Raw genomic sequence first — 25,675 nt, forward strand, 5'->3', positions numbered from 1 at the left:
AGTAGTTCTTGACGATAGTATTTCATGATGATATATATTATGACAATAATAATAATTCATGTTAATTCAGTAGTATTAAATTCTCCATAACAATTGTTATTACAATTTACAATTTTTATAATTCTCACGAATTTATCTTTTTAATGCGAAAATTAAATATTTTGTCGAATACTTCGTCTTCTATTTTCTAGTTTAAGTTCATTATGTTTGTAGCAAAGTCATATTATGATATTTTACAGGAAGATCCTCTAATAGTGTCGTAATAATATTTCAAGATAATCCGCCGAAATAATGTCTAAAGATAATAATAAACGATGGTATTTCCTAGGAATATTCTATTACAATAATTTATAATAATTTGTACAATCGTATCCTAGAATAATGTTTCACAATATTATTCAATGTGAGTAATTCGTGTCACGTCTTTCATGTTAAATGATTCCATGAATTTCCAAATGTACTTGGGAGAACTTAGTGGCGTGAGAGCCACTTTGTCAATTTACAATAGTGTAACGATGAATAATTCAATATTTTTCGTTCTCAATATTTTTCACATCGTTTCATTTACAAGTGTGTTGTTTTATCTCAAATTGATTTTTATTTTTAGTATATGTTGCATGAACTCTGTCAAATTTAGAAATGATTTACGAAGCTGAAAGAATGTGAAAAAAATTGTAAAGGAAAAAGGAAAATAATAAATTTATAAAGAAGAAGATTTGATGAAAGTACGCATGGAATAATTGTCCATTTTATTAAAATCAATAACATTTTTAGATTTCTAGAATTTCAAATTTGAACTCCTTCTTTTATGATTTTTAATTTTTCATCTGAATTGAAAGTTTTTATTATATTATTAATAAAATATTATGCTAATATTAAGAATTATTTTATATTGGCGCAATACACAATAAATATTTCGTATGTAACGGGAGTAACGATATTTAAATAAATTGACATGTGAATATTTCATGCATATTTATTTATCTTGTCTTTCTTTGGAGTAGGTTGCTGACATATTCGTTGTTATGCCAACGAGCGGATGTGGGTGGAATATGGCATTTTTCCACAACACGATCCTGGAAAAATTTGTTTGCAAACATTTTTTCGATTCTCCAGTTCGGCAGCAAGAACAATATGGATGCGACAAATTAGAATCTCGTTTTACAAGGTATCCAATATGAGCCGCACATATCACGAAATATTAAAACAAAAAATCAGAACAAGAATTGCGAAGTGAAAGAAATTGCTACAAAAGCATTTTTTTATTCAACTCGATATTTCCTTTTATTTCTAGGTTAATACAAATTCAGATTTTAGTTACGTTAAAACGAACGAGTATTAATTATCAGCTTTGTAAATTAAACATAAGCTATTAGAAAAAATATGATCCTATATATTTTTCCCTTAATATATTTTATATAGGATAATGTTGTTAATATAATGAATGCTCCCTGGCGTAGAATTTCGTCATAGTTGCACATAATCAAGTTCTTTCATCGACGAGAAATTTTCTAGCAGCTACAGTGAGAAAGTTCGCCTTCTACCACCTGTTGGTAATGATTCAAGACCTTACAACTTTAGTTCGCAAGAACATCGTTCGTGCTGACACTCAACTTGATACCATATACTAAGGTTATACTCTACAATTTTAGAAGAATTCTAATACAAATTCCTTATTCAAATTCCTCTTAAAGGATGTATTTTCTTTCCTCAAATATCAATATATCAAGAACAAGGCAAATATGACTGCAAATTCTTCCATATTAAACTATTATATTTTCACATTACATTTATATTATATTTTACATGTACAATAGTTTCCTATAAACTAAAGATGTATTAAGTACAAATTTCTCATTCAATTCCCCATAAAAATATTTTACCTTTCATTGTAATATTGAATTTAAAAAGAAAATTAGTATAACAGCGCAATAATTTCTTATGAAACAAAAACACGTACATTCCAAGGATAAATGGTGCTCTAAATAATGAATCACACTTGTCATCGAGGAAAGTGACGATTCCTCTGTGGCGGAAAAATGCCAGAAACACTGGTCATTGTGGCTCCCCCTTTTTCCACCCTTGGCATACAGCCACTTACGCAACTGTACGCCATAAATCCAAAAGTTACTGCTTTTTCTTTGCACGAATGCTACGAGCCAAATCTAAAGAATAACATTTGTTCGCGTTGTCACATCGACTATGCGCGCAACATCTATGACAACGATTATTATTCTCGTTTTTTCCCAGTTTTATTCTATTCATTTTTTGAACACCTTTCGTCTCCTTTTTTTTGTACAGAGAAATATCTCAACTAACAAAGAAATAATTGAATTGCTTTCTTAGAAAAACTATTGAATAATGTGGTAACAAGTTTCACCACTTTCTTAGAAAAAGGTAAATATATTTCTATGCAAAACGAGGATCAAAAAGGATTGTGAACCACAAGCAAAATTACGCGGTAGCAAGTTTCATCGCTATTTGCTTGTAAAAATCAAGCCCAAGGACTACTGGGTAATCTTCTTAAGCTTCAATTCGTCTGTTTTAAATTTCAAGCTGCGCGAGGACAATTCCATGCCTGTCTTATAAATTTTACGATCATCGCGTTCACGTTTGTGAGTTTATTCGAATAATTAATTAGAACGTTTGTTCAAACTTTTTTCTCACGTACCAACTTCGATTCTTTTTTATCGCGATTGCCGCGTAAATTTTAATTGGAACCGCTGCTACATTTTCTATCTTTATTGACAATCTATCGGAGCTTTCGATCGAAACATTTTGTATTGAGAATTTATTATACAGCGATCATATTACTGCGATTAAATGAAAAATACATATTTTATGATTTAGGACTTTTAATAATTTGTGAATTTTTAAACCCTAATAATATATTATTAAAAATATAAAGATACATTTTGTAATATAGAGAGATTTATTTTAATGCATAATTAATTTCAATTCTGTTTCAAGTTCCAAATAAATAATAATTTCATAGCGATCATGATCATTTGTTATAATAAATTGTAATAAAAGATATAGAAATCTTTTCTTAATTCTCGTCTTACAAAGGAACTTAAATCGTTGATCGTCATTCTTTTATTTTAAGTGTTTTCTTTGAGTAGGATTCGATAAGTTTCCTCATTGAGGGAAATGGAAAAAAAGAAATTTAGTAGAAATAAGAACTACGTGCTGTAACAGTCTGCATCGACCAATGTAATAGAAAGACTTTATGGCACGAACAGGAATACGTCCAAATCGGTTTCCTATAATAAGAGTTTCAGGTTGGATGAAAAGTGCGCACTAATTTCAGTTCTATAAGGAACCAACTTTCGCAAAGTTTAATTGATTTTACCAAACAATATGATTGAGTTGAATGAAAAGTTTTTGCGTTTTTATTATATCAAGTACAGAATTGATTATATTGATATCATAATCAGTAATATAATCTACACATATTAGTATGCATTACTATCTCACAAATAAATTTTACGGAGTTAATAACCAGTAAAATAATCTGGAAAATCAATATTCTCTTCTTTGTAGCCTTTGAATTCTTTTCGATTCATAAAATTTTGTAACGATTTGAACAAATAGTAATCACATGGTGTTTCATTCAGTGAATATGAAGAAAGTTGCATATAATTTTTCCATTTAATATTTCTATTCTTTTTCCAAATGGATTTCCCCATTTACTTATGAACAGAAAGAAACATAATTGCAGCTGTAATCACAGTAGAATATATGAATTAAAAAAAAGCAAAGAAGTAGGAAATGGAAAAATTTGTCATTCAACTTAATATAAAATAATAATCAAGAAAAATGTTTTGTTCTTTGATTTTCTAATTAAGAAAAATATTCGTATATTTCTTGCAATAAATTAAGTTTTATATAAGCTTCGTTTATCTTTTAAATAATCGAAAACGAAAGGATATAGAATACGCTTAGTTGACAAAATTTTTATTATCAGAATGCACTTACCAATAATGAAGAGTTTTCTCCATCGTCAGAATTCTTAATACGTCTAACGTTCGCGAACCGCAAAGGTAGCAGAGATTCATTTAGGACTCGGAAAAATTGCTCTCTTGGTAATTGCAGGGTCGTTGCGCGGAATGTAAGACGTTAAAACCAGAATTACTCTCTACTTGTACTTCCAGCGACAAAACTCTCGTTCCGTGACGCAATAAAGGAACCTCCATCACTTTTTAGAACTGAAGAACGTTGATGTTTTTGATCTGGAACAGAATGAATCGTAAAATTATTTCCAATTATTCCACAAATGTTCCCTAACGTATAAGTCTTTCATTCATTAAACATTTATTATAAAATTACGCAAATTATCCAGAATAGAAAAGATGATCCTATACAATATTACAATGAAATTCAAATGAAAATAATAGAGTACAATGAAAACGAATCAGAAGGTTATTTAATTAAATGATCGAACTATCTTATGTTCTCAAACAAAGAAATAATACATGATGAAATTATTTCTGATATGGGCAGTAGTTATATAAAATTTTTAATAAATGAAATTGAATTAAGATTGCTATTGCATGGAAGAAACATGCAGAAAAATAAATTAAGAGAATTAGGATTTATCTGGGATCGTATCTGATTGAATATTCAAGGAGGAATGAATGTTTTAATGACATTTAAATAAGACTTTTATTGCCTTGTCAATAACCTTCTCTCGCGATTCTGACATTTTCAAATTACACATTAATACATCATAGTAAACATTTCCTTCTTTTATGAAATTACTAATTAACAAGAATTTTCACATCCTTTCCAAATTGACGTATTTTATCATTCTAAAATTTCACGGTACATTTTTGTTTAGTAGGCGTGCTTGCAACGAGTAGAATATTTCACCTATGAAATTAGAGTAACTTGAGACTGTCATTGTGTCAACCTAGTTTTCCATTAGCGATTTTAATTAAACTTTTAATGTTCAAACGGCATCACATTTATGTAAAATATATTCTGACCTCTTTCCCATAAAAGAATCCCAATTATACCTTTCACAGAAATCGAATAAATTATCTTCCCCAATTTGCTCGTCGAAAGTGAAGTATAATCAATCTTGAAGTGAAATTCGTTTTGATTCGGAATGAAATCCAGAAAGATTCAGGATAGACTTTCTCACTAAACTTTTTACTGTATGCAGAGAGAAAGGAATAAACGATAGAAATGACTTCTTATGCGCATCAGTAATTAATCAAATCCTTTAAAAACTTTCGTCCTTGCTAGAAAAATATTTGGGCTTGTAAATCATTGGTTAACGGTTTGGGAATGGAATAAAATAAATCTCGAATCTGGATTAAATCCTGAAGTTAAATGAAAGAAATCAACAATTTATAAAATTATTCACAAAGTGAAATTACTGGAGTAAATTTTCAGTTATGCTTAAAAATACAAGGAAATATAATATGTGCAAATCAGTTTTTAATCATTATTATGATGCAATTTTAAATCCTTTCAAAACATTAAACACTGTACATACAAATTACATTTATGAAATGTAAAACTACACTGTGCAATGTTAAAAGTATATTGTACGTATATATAAGATATTTCAGATCAAGAAGAAATTTTGATGAATTCGTGGATTTATGTAATAATTCTACGTCATAGAAAATTTAATTAAAGCATAAAATAAATGAATTATGTTCAGTTTGTGTTCAGCTTAGAGTTTATATTATTTATTAAATAAAATTACAATGGGTCATTATGTTAACAATATTATTATTGACTAGTCATTGCAAGAAAAAGAATAAGATCAACGCCCTGAGATAAATTTTACAATAAAATCTAGAACAAATATTTCATTTACGAGGTGATATAATTCTAACCAAGATTTATACGGTTAATTTTCAGCGACATAGAGCATCACACGAGGAGAACACAATGATTTATCTAATGGAAAGTAGACCATTATCGCGGACAGTGCACTTCGTGCTATTATAACTCATCCACGAAAAGTCCACGTATACATGAACGATAGTTCATTGATTCAGAAGGTTCTTTACCTTAACAAGATCTTTTCCCATTTCGATAAGAAATTTCAGGGTATAATAAAAGAACGGGCTTTATTTTACTACTTACCCAGATCTATCTAGAAAAACCACTAACTTTATACGACCAATACATCACAGCTCCTCGTTAAATTTTAATCCCTAATTAGTCAGAATCTCGAAACAAGACATGGCAAAGAATATAAAGAAATTGCTGAATACTGAAATAGTATCATAGAAATGAAGATTACAGGAGGAAGCTATGATACGTCCAATTTTATGTTTTCTTTTTTATTTTGATGTTATTAAATAATTATAATGGTGTGTTTTAATATATTATTATATAAACACATATTATATAAACTAACATATAATATACTAATATATAAACGAATAATTTTCAATATATTATTTTAACCATTAAATAACATCAAAATAGAAAAATTAACAAATTTGCTTATCATATATTTCTACTGTGATTTTCATTTGTATGATATTATTTGATACAAGCATTTCAGTAATAGATGGTAAATTCATTAAGTCTTACGAAAAAAAGACTAATGTTATATCTAATGTGTAAAGTATAATGATTAATACTTTTGGAAACAATGTTTTTCGAGATAGTTCAGATCAATACTTTTAACGTAAATATTTCCAAGAGAATCCCACAATTAAATTTAATAAAAAGACGGTTTTTTTAATATGCGATCGACAAGGTATTGGATTTCAGAAAATTGTGACTTACCATATCTTCCCTCTGTGATCTTCGAATGTGACATAAAATATTGACAGCGAAATAAAACATCGACATAAAATCAGACTACATCGTCAGCGAAATTACAACCCTCACAATCCACTTTCCTCAGACAGCCCCTCTTTCAGCTATCCTATATTCGTCAATAAAAATCAACATAAAATAAGATATTTTCTTAAAAACGGATTTAAATTTCGTCCACGGAATCGTAGCACTTGTACAACGCTAAATTTCATCCATTCGCCAAGATGAAGGCCTTGTAACCTAAGAAAGATTGTTTCCAAAAGCATTCAAGGAAGAATGGCTGCCACGTACAGGTGAGTCAAGAATTCTATACTACAATGGAAAGGTTACAATTCCATTTTTCAAAGGCTCAAGAGAAACACTCGGAAGTCCGTTACCGCGTCTACATTCGAAACTCGAACGACGTGGTACGTTTCATCCCTTGGAGACTCGCAAATTTCCATTTTTCCCTTACTTATATGCGGAGCTTATCTCGATTCTTCGAAGATAATTGCGATTCGAAAATCTCCTCCTAGATAATCTTCGCCAGTATAATTGAAAGAAACGAGTCCTGGTTTGTTAAGAATGTCGAATTCCTACGATTAAACCTTCGATAGATGGAAATGCTTCTCCTCCATTTTTTAATTTTCTTTTCGGAACTATTATTTGGGCAAGAAATAGCAAATTACAGAAGTGGTAAAGAAGTTTTTACAGAGGAATCATATGCAACAGGTTTGCAGGTGTTTCGAGAGTGTAACTAAAGAGAGTTGCTGTTAACTGTTTATTGGCAGTTTACCAATTATTCTTTCTCAATAACCGATTATATTACCGAGAAAGAGAAGTTTAATACTTGAATGACAATCTTGGAAATTAAGTCGCTTGGAAAATAAAGGATCGCACACTTCGAATTTTTGTTGATTGAGCATTATGAATTAATATCTCCAGAATTAATTATTTCAAAAATTGTATAATTGAAAGAAGAAATATTATAAGAATTGAATTTTTATGATATTACAATGATTTGATAATTAATGTCTAAAAAGTTAATTACGTCGAAAATTAAACAGACGAGAAAAATGAATATTTACAAGCTTTGATTTTATATAGTATGGCAATGGTTTCTATCCTATTTTAATTCTAATGATAATTATTTCTAATGATCCTATTCTAATATTAATTATTAATTCAAAATAACCTTACAAAATACAAATCAAGGGAAAAGCCATTCGTAAAGTTACAAATTTCATGTAAGAAACATGGACGTATTCCTTCACCAAAGGTTGAAGAAGGAATGATTGACGGTTTCTGTCATTTGGAACGATCTTTGTGGGAGTTAATAATATCACCCGACACGAAGAATCTGTTTGTTTTTGAAATTATACATTATCGACTCTGAATATAAAACTTTTATTTTTTCTTTTAGAATTTACAATTAATTTATCGTATTTCTATATTCTCTATTTGTTAATTGTTCAGTGGCATTTTTCTACTTTCCACAACTGATTTCGTACGAAACGTCTATCCTTGTGTCATAAAAGTACGTAGTCTCATACAATTAAACAATATCCCGAATGTGAAAGCATCTTTAGCGTAAAACGAATTTGTACTTCCACCTAGAAAAGGATACTACATTTTAAACTAAATTATGGTAACATAAGATTTCCTTTGTAATTAATTAGACGGAAAAATAATCTTTCTTTAGGGGAAAATTATACTTAAAACTGGTATTTCGAATTTTCTATTTTCATTTGTTCCTATGAAGAGAATTAAAACGAGCCTCGATAAGCAATCGGATGTTCGTTATAATTTTCCTGTTGGAAATAGCAACATCGGAAAGCTTTTTTTCATCAACTTTTTAAACTTAAAAAAGTTTTACCACATACTACACTGTTTTAACAAATGAACTCACATTACACGATACACAAAATATGATACGTATATTTTACATTAAAAATTTCCATTTTTGCATATGACATTCGGGTGTTATTCATCTTTTTACCAATTACGGTCAAATTAGCTGCAAAAATTGGGAAGCGGAAATAAGTACGATATTTGAAAATTATCATTATTTAATTGCTTTCAGAATTATATATGTACATTTTTACAAAATTCACAGATAATGTACTAATTTTATCTTTCACTAGATGAAATCTTAATTAAGAATACAAAATGTTATTCAGAAATTTAACAAGTTAGATAGAAAAAATAGTTATGATTTTCATTATTGTGCAAAATATATCCTCTCTCTCTCTCTCTTCGTCTAAATATAACGATTTTAATTATTATGAAAAATATTTCTTTTAATTTTCTTTCATGTACATTTTAATTTTTTTGTTGATTAATAATTTCCTTTATTAATTGTTCCATTTGTACTTTCTTTGATTATGAATTTTTCCTATGTTAACTTTCAATCATCGAAATAAATTTTGATTTTCGAATTTTCTTCCCCATGAATGATAAATAAATGTAACTTTATGTTTACTACTTAAATAATATAAAAATTTCGTCGGAAATTTGTGTAAGACAAAGAACTGCAATCGAGTCAGTGAATCAATAAATGAGAAAATTCCGACGGTTGAAAGTGCAGCGATGCATCGACGATTACGTCCCCAATGAAGTTAGATACAAAGAGATGCAAATGACGCTTGATACCAGAAAGCAATTTGGATATATGATACAAAGCTGGTGGGCGCTGTAAGTGAATTTCCAGCCATATATCAAAAAGCCTCTGTTCCGTGCAAAACTAAACCTTTTAAATAAAATTCCTTAAGGTCAAACGATTCGAAATTTTCACACTCTTCAAGATTATTTCTTTATATTCAATGCATAAGCATACATTTATACGTACAGTGAGAAATCAAATTGTTATGATCATTTCTATGATCTAAAATTTTAAGTAATTTATACGATTTTTTTATCAACTGTAGGAAACTTTACAAATTACACAAGTGTGTTAGAAATACTTAAACACAACACTTCCAAGTTTAAAAATATTCTACAGAATGAAAGATTCAAGCTTTAATGTAATCTACGTACCGTCAAAATTCAATTTTGGTTTGAACATCAATAAATAGTTGAGAAAATATCATCCACAGTATCACCGAAAATAAAAATTTATTCTCGAATGCAAAGATACACCACAAAATTGAAAATTGTGGAAAATACCAAGGCACGTAGGCGATCTTTAGTCTCTTGGACTATATTCCTTTAGCCCGGCCATTGGATAACCTAATCACCGATTTCGAACGCCGTACACGGCGAAGATCCTCTACCAGGCACGTTCTCCCTTTTTTCGCTCATTCTGGAGGAAACTTTTGCCAGCTGCAGTTCCATCGAAATTTCCTGGAATATCGGTTGAAGCTCGGTTCCGATTGGAATTTTCTGCCTATCTCTTATCTGTGAGAATCCAGGAAGGTCTCGCGATTTCTTCTGTCATCTTCGATTCATGGATCAAAGCACGCTCGAACATCGTGGCAATCACAGGACGTTTCTCCTTTTTCTACGGTTACTTGATAAGGCTATGACCTACATGCTCAGTGACAAAGAAATAGACCCATCTACTCTTATCCGACGGAAAGTAACAGCGGCAGAGCCTCACCTTCCTGAGAAGTTAATTCATACTGAAGACGAGTGATTCCAAAATGATAGTTCGTTTCGTCTGAAGTCGGCTTTGTGGAGGAGTTTGTCGTTTAGTAATGGTTTGTGTAGATTACGAGAATTAGATTATGATGTAATACACTGTGACAAGAGGGCCAAAATAAAGTAAATTAATTTCTTGTGAAGAAAGTTATTACACTGTGAAATTATGATTTAATATTAATTTGGAGTTCATTTAAATTTTACATGAGAAATAGTGAGATTTGGACTTGTAATAATTAAAGGTCGACATCCAGTACGTCAGAAATGAATTTCTTAAGATGAGGGTTAACGGAGGGTAGTAATATCAATTAGAACATGATCTGAATATTTATCTTTCATATGAAGAATAATCTAGCTTTGAATTTGCACCAAAACCTATTTGTAAAACGGTAAATTACGCAATCGTAAAATATTTCCAGGAAATAACATCTCTTATAATATTTTATTTAAATAAATTGATTATCAGGCAGAATACTCGATGATAGAAAATATTCCGACTCTTTACAATTTTCTGTTACTCATAAATCCATAAGTTTATTGCAAAAATTAAATTGCCATTTCATAGGTATAAAAATATAATATTTTGGTGACCGAAAAACCTGTCGAATTCGATTAAAACATTCGTATTTTCTCACCAAGAGAATAGCCATTATCCTCCAATTTCCTCCTAATTTCCTTCCTGGTATTTTACAAAGATTAAGTTCACAACTTTTTTAGTTAATGTTTTCTGCAATATATATCACAAACATGAAAGTAGATATGCGTATACAGAAAGGAACATGGTTATGGAAGCTACGTATGAAATCTACCGCGATACATTTTTCCAGTATTCTCGTGCTTTTCATCTCACACGTGTATTCGACATTCTAACTATATTTTTCTGCTTCAAAGAGAAAACGAATAGGACAGGAACGGAAGTAAATGTTAAAGAAACGACGATCGATCAGTTATCTATAATAGTTGTAAAATTTGAAATAGATTCAACGATATAGTGGAACGCCATTTTTCACTGTTATTTGTCTTCAAATAAGCGTTACAGATTCGGCAGCGAAACTCTGAAAAAATTGCAGAGTTCCATCTCAATATTTTTCCATACAGAAGAGAGAAATTCTTGGAATATTTATAGTGACAATTTGTTCTCAACAGGAAACAAATATTTTTCATTCTTTTTATACACGCCCTGGGAAGTGAGAAAACAAAAGTGACAACTGGCTAGATATGAATCTTAAATACGACTTTAAATACGAAATATCAGACTTATACACTGGCTCATAGAAGTATTTGAACATCTATCAGATAAAACTTTTATGTTAATATCGTATGTCCTGTATAAAACATTTTGAAGTTTTGGTAGCATAAGGTTTTGGTAATGAAACATAACTATTACGATCATATTGGCGAAATTTGAAACCAATTGGAATGCACGAGTGATACATGAAAAAAGGACATAAGTTTCTTAATGCAATATCAGTATAAAAAGATTATATGGTTACAAAAAAATTATATGATTTCCATAAATCATAAGGTATTTCGTTTAAGTGGAGCGAAATGGATTCTAGGAAAGAAATACCAGCCATCAAAAACGCATCAAAGTTGCATGCTTATATGCACAAATTTTTATCAACTTCCTTTAACTCTCAGCGACTGGCTTCCAGCTGTCGCAATAGAGCCTCTGATACGAATTGATTATCGTTTAGCGCGATAGTTGGAAGGCGATAAGCTAGAATTTATTTCCGAACTGCCTTTCTAAGATCAATATAAAAAAAAAAACGAGAATAGATTCCTATCGTTTCACAAAAAGATATCTGTTACTTCCTACAGTTTTCTGAAATTCCTCGATCGTTCTACGTTAAATTTTTCATATTTGCCGAAAATTTATTTGTCTTGAAATAAGCGTTTTGGACTGGTCGGCGAAAGCATGAAAAAAATTACAGAGTTCTATCAGTATTTTTCCATACCGAAAGGGGAAATTCCCGAATTTATTACGTTATAGAAAAGCACCAGTATTTTCTAAATTTAATTTCAATCTTTCATACCTCAATTTCAACTTTCATAGCTATCAAATGTGTTACGTTATATGTGTATCACTATTTTGTAAATTTAATTTTTCACATCAATATTGAATTTTTCACATCTGTCAAATGTGTTGCTTTATTGATGTACTATTATTTTCGAAATTTCATCTTAATTTTCCACGACTGCCAAAACCGTTTCATCATTAGTGTGCCATTATTTCTTGATTTCCCAGTTCGAACTCTAATTGCAAGGGGAAAAGTAATAAGGGAGTAAGGAAACACATTCCAAGTTCCAATATGAGCGATTGGGAGCAGGCCAACTTATCCATCTCAATATCGACACGTCCTTTACTGCCCCGTTTATTGAATTGAATTTATTTTTGCCCAATAGCAAGAGCTTCTTCAAAGCACTCGGTTGTTTATCCTGAGGAAAAAATAAAGGAGAAAAATTCCTGAACTGAATGGCGAAAGAGAAGGCAAAGTGACCAAAATGGATATTCTAAGTAAATGAAAGTGGCATAAAATTGAAACAGTTGAAGAGAGAAATATATATAGTGACGACTAATAGAAAGTTTAAAACTGCTACTCTATGAATTTTAATAACTTTTGCACCAAAAATTTTTTATTCATTCTGCGGTATATATTTATTTATATAATATATAATATATAATATATAATATATAATATATAATATATAATATATAATATATAATATATAATATATAATATAATATATTCATTGCTCTTATTAGATATAAATCCATTTTGTAAGATTATATTGTCTTTTTATACTTCTCATTTTATAAACTTTCTGTCTCGGGCCATCTTTCTGGTTACTATCTTTTAATTCACAGAAGGAGCACGGAACGTACGTATTTTTCAAATATATAAGGAAAAGACAAGTAAATGATCCATGGAATGGTAGTTTCCTTTAAGTAAAAAATTAGAAAGTAATCTATCGAATCTTTCGATCCTTCACTAGGAAACGAATTCAGTTTCTATATGTTTATGTATAATTGAATACGAGGAATGGAGAAAATAGATTAAACGTAGGATATTATGGATTAATTCCAAGTAGCTCCTCTTTAATCATATAACAGTAAAAATAAAAGATACAAGCAGAAGTTAATTCAACAAATTACGAAATTAGAATTCTACCTGTAAAGTGAAAAATAAATCCTGCAGCTGATCAGAAGCAATTACTTAGTGCAATTACATTATGTGTGAATGTTTACTCAAGTTAATATTTGAAATAGCTGTTATCTATAACGTAGTCAACCACTTTTATTAAATATTAAATCGAACGTTGAAGTAAAGCTTAAGAGAAATATATGTATACAAATAAAGTACAAAAATAGATCATGACAATATAACATTTTATTTTAATTTCTTACATATTGTAATACTAACAATCATGATTTTAGCGTATAATAAAAAATCATTTGATCTTTTAAACAAACAAAGTAGAATTAGAGGATAAAAAGAATAAGAAATTAAAATAAAAACACTGATAACATATCGACAACATGTTGAAAGCTATATAAGAACATTTTTTCATGAAAATTACTAACGATGTCGTTCGATAAATTCTGTATTTTAAGAATAGACTTCCTTCAAGAGGATGTTCTATGCTACTTTTCATCCTGTCAATTACATATAAAACATTTAAAAGGCTTACATTTCCATATAAATGGAACTTATATCTTCCTTTTAACAAACCAGAGCAGATACTGTTCTAAAAATAAACTTTATTCAAAAGACGTCTATGCTATTTTTCATCCTATCAAGTACACATAAAATATTTAAAAGGAGTACATTTCTATATACTCAATGTATATTTCTCTCCTTTAATAAATCAGTATACATATTTTCTCAAGAATAAGCTTTTCAAAAGATTTATTTTATTTTATTCTATTTTTCATCCTGTCAAATACAGGTAAAACGTTTAAAAGGCTTACATTTCCATATACTGAAATTATATATTTTCTTCTACCAAATCAGAACTTCTTGTTGCAACGTTCCACGCTTGTATTTCAATCTCGACTTTCGAGTAACAAACTGGTCACGATATTACCAGCGTGTCACGTTCTCGAACTCGTTTCTTCCCCCTAATAACGTTTCAAGACCACATCAGCTCCCTATCTGTCGTCTGAATCGTTTTGCACCATCCGCGTGTCGGGAACAAAGAAACAAAATCTTTTTAGTCAGCGGGTTCCTACAACGTTCACGCCCCTATGCCTCTTTTCCTTTTATTTTAGTTTATTTCTTTTTAAACAGAAACTGGAATAAAATGAAACGTTACACTGTCCCTGGAAACTCACATTCAATGCTAGAAGTCATCGTTTTATTTTTCCGGTTCAAACTACGATGCACGCAATGTGAAATAGTGCTCATTAAAAACATATAGAAATTTTGTATGAAATTGAAAACTTAAATGAAGACGAAAATAATTAGTTGATTAAAAAAATTTATGGAACGTTGAGATTATTTAATTTTGCAAAAATTTTGTTTATTTTCGGTATTCTAGATATTTTATATATTCTTTATTATATACATTATTGTGTATAATATCTATTTTGTCTGCTTCTGTTTCAAATTATCCGACTTTATAGTATTTCAATCCTCTTTGTATAGATTTTACATGTTTGTTTACTTAAACACGAGAAACAACTAAGCATCATTATATGAATAAACATTATTATTTAATACGATTACTGAAACACTGAGTTATGTTCTGAGAGAAAATGTAAATGCATACATGATTATACTGATTTAAATCAATAAAGACAAGAAAAAATATATCCATCCGATAAGTCCTAGGCTCGTTCTACTAACTTCCTTTGATCAGTAACAAATTAGCGCAACAAAGAGTTAATTATTCGCAAATGCAACAGCTGGAACTTCGAACAAGCTCGCGCTATCTCTAAAAGCAGTTTCCGTTATTGGAATATTAATTAACGAAAGTTTAAGAGGGCTTCATGGTGACTGCATTTAACTGAAGCAATTTGAACCGTACATTTTAATTATCTGATCTTATTTAACAGACCATCTGCACGTCAAAACTTATCATTCAGAAGAGAACGAAGAAAACGGAAAGAAAAAGGAAATTTACATATTGCGTCGTTGTACAAATTTTACTGATCAAATCAATTCAGGTATCAAGTTTCCTTTTCACAGCTTAGTTTTGCTTCCTCGATGACGCCGAAAAATTTTAACAAACTTTAATCGAAACACCGACTGGAAAGAAATGGTAAGTGGCACGAGTCCATTAAAGAGCCTTTGCGATGAAGTACTTAAAGCTTTTCAATTCCCCAAGACCTAAATTTATGCGTAAAATTGCGTAGAAAAAGCGTTAGAAACATTATTGCCACCGGAAGGGATGTTTATCGGTCAAATCGAAACTGTTTCAATAAGATTCGGAAGCAGAAGAAAATTCGAATCAAAATAGAAATAGCAGCGAAAGGATTACAACTCAATTTCAATGAAGAATACAACTTACACTCGATGTTATCCTTTTGAATAATAAATTCTGTTTCGTACTATCATTGAAACTCCATTAGCGTCTCTTGTTTCCCCGCTAAGTCTTTCAAGTTTCCTTAAAAAATGTTTCGAAACAAATAAAATTCTGTTATCGGTGCGACAGTTCCAATTTCCAGATTCAGCCCGCTTTGCTATACAGTGTGTCTCAGTGCAATCATGGTAGGATCGGAAAAGGGATGGTGCTATGTGAAAATATAAATTGAAAATATAGGATGGCATTTTCTTCGTACGACACTTTGTTTTCGACACAGATAATTGACTTCGAAAATTTGTGAAATATAGGAAGACTGTGAAAAAGGAACACAATGAGTCATACATTGAGTGACGTCATAATTGAGACAATATTACTGACTTTTGGATATTTTCCCTTAGAACTTCTCTCGGGTTGAACATGGTATTTTCGTATAAAAATGGAGAAGACACAGTCTCAAATTATTAAATTGATGAAAGATTTAAGAAGAAATTTTAAGATTTGAAACGATGTAGCTAACGAAGCTTTAGTGATTTGTTGAATATTTAGGAATTTCTAAAAAAAAACTAGGCTTCAAATGAAAAATATTAATTTACATTTTCTACTTATCATCGTATCTAGATTAATGTTCTGACAATTATTCACTCCTATCCACTCAGAAATTACTCAAACTCACATTAAATGCTAACCAAATTCAAATTCACGTAGTACTTGACAAATCTTTAAATTTGATTTTCTCGAAAGCCAAGCGTCTCGTGAGAAAATATTATTCTACATTCTCGACTTCTTTCTCTACGTAGAATCACCTTCTTGTTGATCGTACCATGATTACTCAGACACTCTGTATATTTCCTGGTTTCTTTCGCGGAACGTAACGCAATAACGAAAGAAATATTGATTGAAAGGAGAAAAAGAAACAGCGAGGTCGGATGCAGAGCATTTTTATTGGAACGCAAATATCACGATCTCTAACAATGCAAGGCACACAGATTTTCTCGCTGCAGCAAATGTTCCATCGTGAGAATATATTAAAAAAAGCAAGGAGTAACTTGATTATATCGCAACACTGGAACAAAGCCGTGTTCTGCGAAATCGAATATCTCTGCTCGTTGGTGATACACGAGCGAATTCGAGGATAGAATGGAGAATGTAATTCTAGTCTACCTGCGTTATCACAAAATTAATTCGCTCACACGATAGCGAAGAATAGTTTCGATAGCTTTAGCAAGATCCAGCGTAATTGTTCGAGCGATTTTTCAATGGGTGATTCTTTAGTCGAATTTTTTCACATTAATCGAGTATTTTAATTCAAAATATTATTCTTATTTCTCATAAATCGACTTTAAATTTGTGTTTATATAGAACGAGTTATTTGGATTAGAATGCATCCTTTATGTTCTGAAGGTATTTTAAAATTCCACATTCGTTAGCATTCTTTCAGAACATTTTTCATGGTATTTGAATATTTTTGCATATTATGTACATCCTATGGCATTGAGTTAAAATCTTTGCGTATTTTAGTTTCACATAAATGTATAATTTACAGTCATAAGTCTTTTAATTTTTGGCAATTATATTATATCCATACAATGTTTACAACATCTAGGATACTCAAACATTTCAAAATTATAATTAAAAAGATAATTTCCAATGATACAAAAAGAAGAAAAAGAAAGAACTGAACGATACCATACAAATAAATTTTTCTCTTGTTTGTGATGGAAATGTCCGGAGAAAAATTTCGTTTTCGAAATTTGATATTCGTGTTTTGGAATCGAACAAGGCGATACGGTGAATCAGAAGTATGGGAAGATTAGCATAACTCCACGCTAATTTAACCAATCTCCAAGAAGTTATCACGATCTACGAATAGGCGCTGTGATTTGACCGTCGATATTGGTTGCACAATAATTTACCTCGCTGAAAGAATTCGCAATGCCACTACAATTTCTACGACTTATCTAATTGAACCAGATATACTTTAATACGTAACCATGGAATCAATCATGCAATCCGATATATCGAATTAAGGAAAAAGAAAAGGAATTAAATAAAAATGTTACTAAAGAATTCGTAAGAAGAAAAATGGAGTACAAGCTGTACGAATTTTTGAGTTATTGATTAAACTATATAAACTTTATTGACAGTAGCAAAATAAATTAAAAGAATTTGTAAAGTTATAAATATATACAAAATATATATGTAGGAAATGAAAATTATGTTGTATATCTATTGAAAAGTTAATAGAAATCAATGTGCAGTGAAGTGAATTCGCCAAATGTTTTTAAAGAAGTTTTTTTAAAGAAGATAAACTTACAAAAATTCTAAAGAATTCTTAAAGAGTTCTGAAACAATGTTATTTTTAAATGCATCGTTTCTGGTATATGAAGCTCATCTATTAATGCATATAAATTAGTAATTAACTAATGTATGCTAGTCCAGTGTTAAAGATATGTTGCGTGGCGTATACAGAGTAAAATGAAAGTAAAAACTAAAATAAAGGAGCTTTTTCGACCTTAGCATTGTGGAAACTTGAAGATTCAGGTTTTCTAAAATATATTCTCAATAACATCAAAGGGATCTGTTTAGTTTCATGAGTGAACCTTTATGAACGTGTATACTCCTGAAACATGTGAGTTAAGACATATGTACGGAATTAAGGTTAATTCAGAGCGTGTCATGTTACTAAGTGTGAAACTACACAATAAAATGCGGCTCTCTACAAAGCACTTGTAATTAAAATTATTTTGTATACAAATATTTTTTGGTATAATGCATTTAAATATTTACCAACTTTATTCTTTGTTATCTTATAATTTTTACATAAGATAAATAGAAATTTAATCTGTTACAGATAAATAACGTCGCCAAATATTAAATAATTACTTTCTTATTAAGAAAAGAATATTAAATCAGTATTTATTATTTAGAACAAATAAAACATAAAACTGATTGATAAATTCTACGAAATTTACACAACAATTTGTATTTCATATTACTTTTGCATTTATAAAAAAAAGACAACACACTTTAAGTGAGAAAGCACATGTGACATTTAAAGAAGTAAGAAAACGATCTTTCACATAATATACGTATTTTTGCAGAAAATATCCTATAGAGAGAGAAAAAAGATTTTTTTAAGAAAACAGAACGAAAAATGTAAATTATTTTTTCTGGTACCTACAATTTGATATAGAACCTAAAGAATATTGAAGTGTCTACCCTTCTTTTTGTGCTGCGAATATTAATACTTTTTTCTACTTCATAACTAAAATTTTACGCTACTGTTCATTTGCGATTTACAGAGCAAGGGTGTAAAACGTTCAATATCCTCTCAATTTTCCACTTTCTATGGTCGATGTACGTTGAATGCGGCATGGTATCAAATATCCAGATGCGAAATACGAACGTACAGCGGAACATTGATTATCGATAAGGATCGATTATATGAAAATCAATTTTCCGACAGACCGATTATCGGAATATCGCGATCCACGTAAACAATTCAGCATCCTCAAGACAGATTTACGCTACGTTCCATACTGAATTATAGCTTTACATCCGTGAGTATTAATGATTTTGTACAATACGTAAAATCGAAAATGAGTATCGAGAGGAAGACTAAATTAAGACCGTAATAAGTATTACATACGTGAATATTATCGTAAACTTCTGAAAGCAACTGAAATTTTCTAATATGTGAAAAAGACAGGATATTGGAAAAATATTATAGGTACTGAAATTGAAGCGAGGGATACAGAAATGAGTCGGATATTGCACTCCGTTATGAGAACTCGACGTCTTATATATTTGAGAAAATTCATTTCTATTTTAACCCAGAAACGAACGCATTCTTTTCGCAACATTTATTATATTCAAGTCATTTTTCTCTTAATTTTACTGATAGTTTTCAAAACGTGGCCACCTATTTTAAAGATAACTGGATAATGTAAACTGCGTTGCAAAAATTCCATACTTTTTGAAGATCGATAACTGTACCTAAATTAATTATGAAATAAAAACTTGTAATTAAATTAAATAGTTAGAAGAAACCTTTTTTAGATGAATACGATACCTGAAAATTTTTAATAAATCGTAGAATTTTTAAAATCCTTAATATCTTATAGAGGAGGCTTCGTTTTAAATATATTTTTAAATAAGTGAAAATTTCGAAGTGATTTGTAATAATTTGACCACCTACTGTGTATTATTGGAACAAGCACAGCAAGATGAAAAATCGCGATTTCTTATTCTGTTAATTTCTTCGGTCGAAGAAAGTCTTGGAAATATTCCGAGGATGAAAGTGTTAAGACAAGCTGCTGGGTCCATGGATAATTCAGAAAACATTCCATTATCATATCCAGAAACTTTCTGTTCGCATTTCTCTAAGACTTATCTTCAAATATTCATAGAGTATTTGGTAATTCAAGGTTCCACGTCCATTATTCTTTGGAATTCGGCTTGGGACACGGATCGATCAACCTTATTTTCAAAATACCAGTATCTCTCAACCATCGACCGATTGAATCCATTTTATATATCGAGAATATATATGTATCCCAGAAGCTTCTTTCATAATACAAAATAAATTCTTTCATCTTTCATATTTTTCGCTGTTGGACTATTGATCAAATCATTCGATTTCCTAATATTGTGAAAAGATCGTAGATTTCAAGATGACGGAATATAATTTTTGCTTTAAAAATACAGTAAATATATGGTTATTAGAATTGTTTATAGAATTTTGTTCTACGAAGCTATTTCTAATGCTCTTAAATCTACAATACATAGATGATGATTCTAATTGATGTGGTATAATGAAAATAAATAATGTAGGTAATTCTCCAAAAATACTAAATATAAAATAACAAGTATTATAGAAGAATATAAAATGACGAAGATACATAATCAAAAATTATTTTATTAAGCTTTATATGTAAATAAAATAACAAAAGGATCATGAAAAATATGCAGCATAATAAACATTTTAATATTTGAATAAAAATTTATTTTTTCCTTTAAATACTGCATTAAAAAAACTCGATTAGCCTGAAAATCTCAATCATCGCATGAATTGTAGTTTTGGTACAAGCCGTTGTTTCACAAAGGCTTCACTACACGTTAAAAGCGTGATTGTCGCAAATTACCTGTCACCTCCACCTATTCTTAAATGAAATGTCGTAAATGACCAAAACTTTATTGTCATCGGTTAATCGATAATTTTTATATATTTATATCGTATAATACTATATATTCGATGTGCAATCAACAGGATAAACTTTGAAGACGAATATCGCGAATTTTCAAGCGTGAACAGAATTACAAGATGAAACTTTGGTGGAAAAATAAAACCTTCAAGCTATACGCAGTTTCTATATCCAGCCACGTTTTCACCATCGTCGTTTTCTCTCAGTGTGAAAAATTTTGAGACGCAACCAGAAACTGAATGTATTTTCAGCGACACTCGGCGTAGTTACCTACCCTTGCGGGAGACGTAAAAATTCGTCACGTTCCGTGTCGTCCATAGCATCGCGACGCATACGGATGCAATCCTTTTCACGGTATTTGCATCGTGAAACAACATTATTATGCTTCACTATCCACGATTTCATTGCTATCATCTGTACTTCCGTTTACTTGTCGAAAAATAAAATTCTTTCAAAACTAGAATATTTTTTATTTCTTTTCTTAAATAATTTCAATCGCGCAGTATAAGTCGTACGCTAATTTTTTCCCACTCTTTAACCCATTAAACACCAAGAAATATATATGATTTAGTATAACATTACAAATACATCAATTTTGTAAAATTTTATAAAATTATAGAATCTAGGAGGAAGAAATAGTGACGAAAATAGTATTAAAAGCATCCTTGAAGCTCCCTTCACGAGCCACAATTGCGTAATGTTTATCACGTACGTAACCACTATGAAGAACGCAATAGCGTCCGAAAATGTATCTAAATTAATTGAAAAATATTGAAAATTAAATTTCGTGTTAACGAAACGTTGGTTCTTAATGGATTAATTGAAAAACTACATAAAAAAGAATCTATAGTTTTATGATACATATGTATATTTCCCAATTTTATATTTTATTTCTTTTTTTATGCGATTTGCTGTTTTTAAGTTTAAAAAGTTAAAATACTAAGAGAAAAAGATTAAGAACACAAGAGAAAAAAGGTATGTGGAACGAAATGTGACAAGTTTCCTTTATAATCCATAGCCAAGGTGTAAAGTTACTCTTAAGATAATGGTGGAAGATTATCCCTTTCCGATTAGAACCATGTGGTGGTTTACTAAATTTAATAGAATTCCTCTTTTCTGTCGAAATACGGTGAAATTTTCGAAATGAGCCCGTCTCAAACTAAGGATGTTTTCCTCCAAGATCTCATTTCAAAATCTCGCTCTTCGGCTTTCTCGACTGAGGTGTTCTGTTGCCCGTCTTATATAATCGAAATATCGAGTAACACGAAACGTTTCCAAACAACACGGAAATTCCTCCATTTTCTGAAAACAAACCTTAATATAAAATTTGTATGTTAAAATCTTTGAAAGCTAACAATACTTTTATATTTATAGTATCACTGAATGTTCATATATTTTTATATTTGTATCATATAGAGAATAAAACGCAATAAAAAAATGAGACGATGGAATTGGAATATTTTTATTCTGGAAAGAGATCCTATTTAATACGATGATGAACATAGAAACGGAAAAATGGAAAAGCGATTGTACAAGTTAATTCGATTGCGAGCGAAGCCACGAGTCACAAGATGAAAATGCAATCAATGCGATTGCAAATTAGTAAAACGATGATACATTAAACGCCAGACAATAAATTACCATATCTGTGTGCATTTGAGAGGCGTTTGTGCAAAATGCTTTGTACACACATACGCGGAATAATTATTTCCGACTCTTCAACGTTTTTACATTTATTATTAACAATGAAAATGGTCATACACCACATATACATTACTGTATTCTCAATCCGTCATATGTTTCAGGCATTTAATAAAAATTAATTACTTTATATAAAAATTGAAGCTATTATTAGTCTACGGATATGCTTTTATAGTAAATTTGAAAGTGTCAAATTGTCTAAATATGTACATAAGACGAAGATATATATATAAAATATAGTGCTTTTTATAATATTTGGTATGTAAAACAATTTTCTATCGAATTCTATTGCATCTCTTTTTATTGCAGTCTCGAAAATATGAATCTGCATAAATATCCGCAGACAAATTATTACTTTATATGTTAAAATATTTGGTAATTTGGTTTCTTCTTATTTTCTAAATGACTTATATTGATTTTTCCTCCGTATAGTTACGAGATCCGTATAATTCCACTTACAGATCCATTAAAAAATTCTACAGATCTTTAAAGATTACAGCGTACAAATTAGGATATCCATTGACTATTCTTGTTTCTCGTGATAAATTCATAATAGTATCTACAAATTATTTTATCACTTCCAGCGTCCATAGTGGCGTTCACTTTTATAGTAATCATCACCGATAGATCGTTAATATTTTCATCGCGGAGTATTCGTAATGGGAGCAGAACAGAATTCGATCATTCGTATTTTGTTCGTTAATGAATCTCGAAAACGAGCTACTAGGTCGAAATTACAATAGCGCGAGAACAATTCAGTTGCTACAGGCTGTTAATTACTGACACTGTTCGATTTATTACTGTACCTTGCTTGAGAACTATTGTTTATTCGAACATGTATTTTTCCTGCTATTTTACAACTCTGGACTAACATCAAAAGATCACAGATGATGACAATAAATTGAAATTAGTTTTGAATTAGATTATTGAATTTTAAGATATTCAAATCTTTTTAAATACTTCCTTTTTAATTACAAGTTCTATTGTCATAATCCCTCATTTACGAACTAAAACATGGGTCTAAAAAATGGACAGGTAAACAATATTAAAACGCGAAATCGCAATCGTTAAACAATGTTTATCATTCGGAAATGTACTTGGTATTAAATAAATTGTAGAATGTCGGTGGGTACATAATTTACGAAGGATCATATTAAAGCAATTACACGATAAAGTTACAGCGTTCCATAAGCGTTCTGGGGCAGGTTTCGTGTAGGCATAATTTTCGGTAGGATGATCACTCGATGGTAATGACATTGTCAGGCTTTGTAAACGTGTAAATCAACACGGAACGACCACGTGGTAACAAGTAACGATGCAAATTACATGGAACATTTGCAGAGCGCGCACCATTTCCCTGGTAGTCTCGTCGATATTTATAAACCAACGAGTTTTCTTCCAGTTTTTTTATCCCACCGTCCACTTTCTCATTCTCCTTTCGAATATTTATTTATATTTCTTATTAACCATTCACAAACGGAATGATGAATGCGGCGAAAATTATTTTGAAATTCGATCATATTTATGGATAGTGTAGAAATTCGTGGTTTAAAAAGTTGTTAGAAATCACGAAATTTAATGAGAAACAGTTACAGATACACATAACTTTGGTATTGTAACGCCAGAATGAAATTGCTCTTGTGACAGTTCGTTGAGAATCAAATCGATCGATCGCGATATTGTGGTTTGCCCAAACGTTACTTGGAATTGTGATTCAATTATTGGAGGTTGTTGATTACACACACCAAATCTGATTGATCAAACTACTATTTAAACATTCGTGTCGTTTAACAGGCACTTCGTGTAGCTCGATATTCAATTGAAATTAGTAGAAAATAATTAGTTAGTCAAATGTATTTATAAAACGTTTGTCGTAAACGAAGCTGCATATTTGGACCCTAATTTAATTTAAAAATTACTAATTTACTAAAAAGAATGATGACAATTTTAGTTCTTATGATATCATAAAATTTATTTTAAAACATTAATATACGATATTTGTAAATGTCAAATAATGCGTACTAGCTTTGATGGCTTTCCCAAACTGATAGGTATTATCATGACCAATTTCACCAGTACTTTTTAATATGTCAACAAATCACATATTTCATTTCGAAATACTACTAGTATTAGTTTATACATCTTGGTAATATTTATATATTATTAACTACATATTAAATATAGATCAAAATGTATACACATTCATGAGTGATAGTGTACATGAAATCAGTTCAATCAGAAAAAGTGGGATTAGCGCTACATTTCAAAAGAAGAAGACGTTTCAATATAGTAACACTTCAAAAGTATCCTATTATTTTTTATAAAAAGCACTATCTTAGTCAATTGTATAGTTGAATCTCGATTCGTTTATGCTTAGAATAATGCAATTTATGCTTATCCAGAACAACTATTATGATCATTAGGTACTATCCTTATGAATTGTTTTATCTTCTTCAAATTCTTTCGAATCCATCATAAAAATACTTTTTTACAACTTCCCATTTTACAATTTTTTACAATTTTTCACAAGGAAGCCTTCCAATACTTTTTTTAACCGAGTAGAGAACAATGTCACGCATCAAATAAAAATAAAGGGTTGGGAGTTATTCATCGAAAATAACGAAGATATGTGCGCCAGGTGAATGCAAGATATCGTTTCGATTCAATTGCATTGGAGTACTAACAACTCGCTGATTCGAAATTCGAATGAAAGAGCATCATGAGGTTTTATCGAAACTTCACACAGACATTGACAACGAGCTTCCTCTATAGCTCTTACGATAGTGATGCACATGCTTTCGACGAAATCGACGAATGCAATCGATGGCTAA

General features: G+C 30.3%; 1 protein-coding gene and 1 long non-coding RNA gene across 2 annotated transcripts in view; one reads left to right on the top strand and one right to left on the bottom strand.

The window, feature by feature from the left end:
• LOC122574509 overlaps positions 1-25,675 on the top strand; it is a 308,890-nt gene that overhangs the window by 17,651 nt on the left and 265,564 nt on the right. The window lies entirely within an intron of this gene.
• The window catches only part of LOC122574512, a 281,783-nt gene continuing 259,501 nt past the window's right edge, over positions 3,394-25,675 (bottom strand). The window contains exons 3-4 of the long non-coding RNA XR_006319076.1: positions 3,979-4,232; positions 3,394-3,721 (exon numbers count right to left, since the gene is read on the bottom strand). This is a non-coding gene — a long non-coding RNA (uncharacterized LOC122574512). The remainder of the gene's footprint in view (positions 3,722-3,978; positions 4,233-25,675) is intronic.

This window comes from Bombus pyrosoma, linkage group LG13, assembly GCF_014825855.1.
Source record: "Bombus pyrosoma isolate SC7728 linkage group LG13, ASM1482585v1, whole genome shotgun sequence".
Lineage (NCBI taxonomy): Eukaryota > Metazoa > Arthropoda > Insecta > Hymenoptera > Apidae > Bombus > Bombus pyrosoma.